The following is a 6,725-nucleotide window of genomic DNA, read 5'->3' as shown; positions in this document are numbered from 1 at the left end:
TCAAATTCGCGCACATTTGCACCAGGACGCGATCGCCATAACCTTTGCATTTGTGTGCGAAGTGATTTTGCTGTCCGCAACGACTACAAGTCTTTCCATAGGCGGGACAGTGAACCTTTCTATATGAGCCGTGTTTTCCACCACAATGACCACACTCGACGGCAGGATCCTTGTTTCCTGTGGTTCGGGGCGCTGACGTCTTTGCTTTTTTCGAGTGCCCTTTCTGCTGTTTAGATTGGCTAGGTTTGCGGCTTGTTGTACTATCGTTATGGAATGCGCGGACGGTTTGCTCTACAACATTCGTGACACCTTGAACTTGCGAGGCGGTAACTTCTGATGTACGGACGATTTCCTGAGCTGATTCAAAGGTGAGTTTCTTCTCCCGGGGAAGTTTGGCTCGAACTTTATCATCTCTTATCCCGAGGACAATGCGGTCGCAGATCAGCTCGTCTTCTTTGTCTCCAAATTCACAAGTTGATGCTAAGTGCCGCAATTCTGTTAAGAAATGACCAAAACCTTATCCAGTCTCTTGGCTACGACTATTGAACAAGAATCTGTCATAAATCACATTGTGTTTTGGCTCGCAATATTCGTCGAACTTCTGTGAAACATTTGCTATTTTGGTGCGGTCCAAAGATCCCCACGAGAAGGCTTCGTAAACTTTGTTTGCTTCTTTGCCGATTACAGCTAAAAGTGTGGTGATTCGTACGGATTCTGGTTTCTTCACAACAGCGGTGGCAATTTCAAAGTTCGACCAGGCTTTCTTCCAGACTTTCCAGTTGTTTTTTGCCACTCCTTCTGTCGAATCCAGAGGTTCAGGCGGAGGAATGTTGTGCGCCATTTGTGTTTCGCGATCCTCTTTGCTTTGTGAAAAATCGCTTTGTGTCAATTCGGTTTACCAAAAGTTTCAGCACAGATCCTTTTACGACAGGTAAATAATCTGTAATGCGGCTTCTGACACCATGTTTCATGCAGGGTTCGGAATTTATAGCAAACCGAAGCGTAGACAAATACTATTATTATACATTGAACTCACTATCTCTTTTCTGATTGGCCGAAAGCGTGAACAGTGAATTTCGAAATCAGCGCCCGTGACGTCATAACTGCAGATTAAACAGTTATCATGTCAAGGTCACTCAAGGTTACTGGTTATCATGTCATGTATGGCCGCAGTGCATGATTCTTAAGGGTAATCATGTCAAGTTCGCTCGCTTTGTGTTGCTTGCGGGGGGAAGCAAAAAAAATGACTTCCAGGTTTGTTTTCTTCAGATACGTATTTATTGCTATTTACTTTCTCGTCAAGCTTTTTTTCACTTTTTCAAATACTGTCTAATACTTAAAAATTTTTGTCAATCGAATTATGTGCCGCTGATTTGTATATGTTTACTCGTTGACAAATAAATTACCAGTTCCACTCACTGTCGTGACCATTTCTTTTTTGTACAATGCATAATAAGACAATTATTAGATTCGGTTTTTGTGATATCCAGAATAATCAATGTCTCGGTAAGGGTTATCAGCCTCAGCCTTCGGCTTCGGCTGATAACCCTTACCTCGACCTTGATTATTCTGCATATCACAAAAATCTCATCCAATAATTGTTTATAAACAGCACAGCTTTTAAAATGGCGACTACGAGCAAAGTAAAAGTACACAAAACAAGGTCACGTGATTTCAGAACGCGGGAAAGTCAATGCGTGACTAATGAATTAAAGCATTACGTTACACACCCGCACATTATCCTTCACAGCTTCTAATTTTAGCGTGATTCCTATCCGCTAGCTATTGACAGTTGACTCTGAAATGGCTTTTTTTCCTTTTCCATTCGCTCGCTGAGGGTATACTTGTTTTAACTTCTTTTAAAACTCATGCGGTTCAAGAAAAAATCATGACCAAACTGGTGAATTCCAAAGAAAATTTTACTCGAAAAACCGAAATCGTACTCATCGCTTGGTGATTCATGCGATGTCGGTTTTCAGCGTAAAATTTACCGTGGAATTTCAGTTAAGGCGTTCATGTTAGGCCCATAAGACGTCCCATACGTTACAACTTTAAACACGATATATACCACACCAAGTGTCCTTTTAGACTACGTTAGCCCGCATCCACCCTAAGTAAACCACGTTTACCACAATCCACCATAAGTTAACCTAACTTAACAACGTTCACCCTCATATACCCTAAGATAATGTCGTTCTGCCACGTTAACCCTATTATACCCCGTTAACCCTCATCTACCCTGAGTTAACCACGTTAACCAACTTCTACCCCAAGTGAACATCGCTATACCACATAAACCCTCATCTACCCTAAGTTAACATCATTCTAACACGTAAACCCTCATCTAACCTAAGTTAACCACATTTATCCACATCTAACCTAAGTTAACCCAGTTTACCCTCATCTACCCTAAATTAACCACGTTTACCCACATCTACTCTAAGTTAACCAAGTTTCCCATATCTACCCTAAGTTAACCACGTTTACCCACATCTACCATAAGTCAACCACGTTTACCCACATCTACCATAAGTTAACAACGTTTACCCTCATCAACTATAACTTAACCACGTTCACCCACATCTACCCCAAGTTAACCGCGTTTACCCTCATCTACCCTAAGTTAGCCACGTTTACCCTCATCTACCCTAAGATAACCAAGTTTACCATCATTTTCACTAACTCAACCGCGTTTAGCCTCATCTACCCTAAGTTAGCCACGTTTACACTCATCTACCCTAAGATAACCACGTTTACCCGCATCTATCCTAAGATAACCACGTTTATCCACATCTACCCTAAGTTAACCACGTTTACCCTCATCTACCCTAAGATAACCACGTTTACCCACATCTACCCTAAGTTAACCACGTTTACCCTCATCTACCCTAAGATAACCACGTTTACCCACATCTACCCTAAGTTAACCGCGTTTACCCTCATCTACTCTAAGTTAACCACGTTTACCCTCATCTACAATAAGATAACCACGTTTACCACATCTACCCTAAGTTAACAACGTTTACCCTCATCTACCCTGAGATAACCACATTCACCGTCATCTACCCTAAGTTAACCACGTTTACCCACATCTACCCTAAGTTAACTGCGTTTACCCTCATCTACCCTAACTTAACCACGTTTACCCACATCTACCCTAAGTTAACCACGTTTACCCTAATCTACCCTAAGTTAACCACATTTACCCTCATCTACCCTAAGTTAACCACGTTTACCCTCATCTACCTCAAGTTAACCGCGTTTACCCTCATCTACCCTAAGTTAACCACGTTTACCCTCATCTACCCTAAGTTAAGCGCGTTTACCATCGTCTTCCCTAAGTTAACCGCGTTTACCCTCATCTTCCCTAAGTTAACCGCGTTTACCCACATGTACCCTAAGTTAACCGCGTTTACCCTCATCTACCCTAAGTTAACCACGTTTACCCTCATCTTCCCCAATCTAATCTCGTTCTACCACGTTTACCCTTATATACCCTAACTTAACCATATTTGCCCTCATCTTCCCCATCTTTCTACTGTAATACAACCACGTGTACTCTCTTCTACCCTAAGGTGGCCACTTTATACCTCGTTGACCTTCGCCTACCTTCACCTACTCTAAGTTGACCACGTTAACCCTGATCTACCCTAGATTGGCTACTTTATACTTCGTTGACCTTCATCTACCCCAAGTTAGCCCCGTTCTACCATTTTAACCCTCATCTTCGCTAAGTTGGCCTCGTTTACCCTAATTTCACCTCATTTGGCCACGTTATACCTCGTTGACCATGAGCTACCCCAAGTTAAACTCGCTCTACCAACATTTATCCTAAGGTAACCACCTTCATGCTTATCTTAAACTGTTGGAGCTATAGGAAATTTAAACTAACCCTGTGTTAATATCTTAGGTACGGTGCCTACTATTGTTATTACGCATACGTTCTGCGTATCTCAAGATACTTGGATTTCCTATCGGCCGTGCTTAATAATACAGGGATATTTTGGCGCGGTTCAAAACTATGCGGAGAAATCAGAACTTAGCAAGTTCTCTTGGTATCCAAAAAGAAAATTAGGGGTAACCATGCATTTTTCAGAGATAATTAAGGTTCAATTTGGAAAAGATATCCATACAATGTTTTGTATTTTAAAGCTTTTTTCAAATATTGTTGATTAATTATCTTCGCAAAATGCTTGGTTACCCCCAATTTTCTTTTTCTGGATTTCAATAACACTCGTTAAGATCTGCTTTTCCCGCATATTCAGTAAACAGAGCAAAACTACCTCTGAATTAGCAGGCACGGTCCTTTCTTGGCACCTTTGGAATCAGATTTGTGTGGGTAAACGTGGTTAACTAAGGGTTAATGCTTTGGTACGCAATAAAATAAATGTTGCTAGTGCTAGTGCTAATCACCCTTACTTGCAGTCGAGGACTGAATTGCGAAGGGCGCGGCTCACGACATCGGGCTGAAAGCATACAAAGGCGCCTCTGGCTGCCGCTATACAGTCCATGTTTGATGTCGGAGCACAGCACCACAGCTGGATGTCAATTAGCTGTGAGTCGATTTTGATGAGGAGGGAGGAAAACCGGAGTACCAGGAGAAAAACCCTCGAGTCAGGTTGAGATCGACTGGAACTCAGCCCACATGCTGGCCGAGGCCAGAATTGAACCCCAGCTCGCAGTGGTGGGAGGCCCGATAGATAACCACTAAGCCACCCTGAAAGACAATACACACAACTTGGGCGTAAACGAGGGGCAGGGAATGTACTGGCAAGGCGCGGATAATACCCACCGCCGGTATGGACCACCGGATGAGGGGCCTCGGCAACTAGCCGAGGGGTGCCTCATGCCTGTATTGCAAGGCGGGCATAGTTGCTGGCATAATGTCCTGGGGCCAAGTTAACGCAGTCCAGCAGAGTAACAATATGCCCCCTCCCTAACTGGGCTTCAGCACAGGGCTGAAGGGGTGCCGCAGGCAGCAATTCCCCGCCCATATTTTATTAAGGAGAACTATTAAATAGGTTACAGAAGCTCATAAAGAAAAAATAAAATAAAATACAACAGAACCAGAAAGCAAAACGGGCGGGAGGGAGGGATTAAATTGCTGAACGGAAAAAACAGAACTGGTTGAGCTTTGGAAATGTCAAACTGAGAAGGCTCGCATGGCGGGATGAATGAAAGAGCCAAATAAGGTAGTCACGTGATGGAAAGTCACGCTCTCCTCCCAGGCGCTGCCCAGTATTTGCTTACCAGCATTAACATCTATTTTATTCTAAAATATCATTAAAAGTGGTCGAATGCGGATAGCATAGGGTAGATGTGGATAAACGTGGTTAAATTAGGGCAGATGTGGGTAAACATGGTTAACTCCGGGGGGGGGGGGGGGGGGTACTCCCTTATAAGGGCTTAATGGGGACGTGCGACCAGCCAGGGTATGTTTTGAACAGGGTATCGAATTTATCATTTTTGTCTTAATCAGGGTATCGATTTATAAATTTTTGTCTTAAACTGGGTTAAATGTCTTAAACAGGGTATCAAAAATCGGAATTCTGTCTTAAAATGAGTAGGAAAATCAGCGAAATTTGTCTTAAACAGGGTCAGGGTATGAGGGGCCGCGCTGCACCTCCCCAACCAGGGATACATCGAGTACCTCCCCCGGGGGTTAACTAAGGGTAAACGTGGTAGAATGAGGTTAGCTTAGGGTAGATGTGGGTAAACGTTGTTAACTTATGGTAGATGTGGGTAAACGTGGTTAACTTATGGTAGATGTGGGCAAACGTGGTTCACTTAGGGTACATGTGGGTAAACGTTGTTAACTTATGGTAGATGTGGGTAAACTTATGGTAGATGTGGGCAAACGTGCTTAACTTATGGTAGATGTGGGCAAACGTCGTTAACTTAGGGTAGATGTGGTTAAACGTGGTTCACTTAGGATAGATGTAGGTAAAAGTGCTTAACTTAGGGTAGATGTGGGTAAACGTAGTTTACTTAAAGTAGATGTGGGTAAACGCCGTTACTTTAGGGTAGATGAGGGTAAACGTGGTTAATTTAGGGTAGATGTGGGTAAACGTTGTTAACTTAAGGTAGATGTGGGTAAACGTGGTTAACTTAGGGTAGATGAGGGTAAACGTGGTTCAGTTAGGGTAGATGTGGTTAAACGTTGTTCAGTTAGGGTAGATGTGGGTAAACGTGGTTCAGTTAGGGTAGATGAGGCTAAACGTGGTTCAGTTAGGGTAGATGAGGCTAAACGTGGTTTAGTTAGGGTAGATGTGTGTAAACGTGGTTAACTTAGGGTAGATGAGGGTAAATGTGGTTAATTTAGGGTAGATGTGGGTAAACGTGGTTAACTAAGGGTAGATGTTGTTAAACGTGGTGAACTAAGGGTAGATGTGGGTAAACGTGGTTCACTTAGGGCAGATGTGGGTAAACGTAGTTAACTTAGGGTAGATGTGGGTAAACGTGGTTAACTAAGCGTACATGTGGGTAAACGTGATTAACTAAGGGTAGATGTGGGTAAACACGGTTAACTTAGGGCAGATGTGGGTAAACGTAGTTAACTTAGGGTAGATGTGGGTAAACGATGTTAACTTAGGGTAGATGAGGCTAAACGTGGTTTACTTAGGGTACATGTGGGTAAACGTGATTGACTAAGGGTAGATGTGGGTAAACGTGGTTAACTAAGGGTAGATGTGGTTAAACGTGGTTAACTAAGGGTAGATGTGGTT

Source organism: Montipora foliosa, chromosome 1, assembly GCF_036669935.1.
Source record: "Montipora foliosa isolate CH-2021 chromosome 1, ASM3666993v2, whole genome shotgun sequence".
Taxonomy (NCBI): Eukaryota; Metazoa; Cnidaria; class Anthozoa; order Scleractinia; family Acroporidae; genus Montipora; species Montipora foliosa.
The sequence above is the reverse complement of the archived record's forward strand: the minus strand, read 5'-3'. Positions refer to the sequence as shown.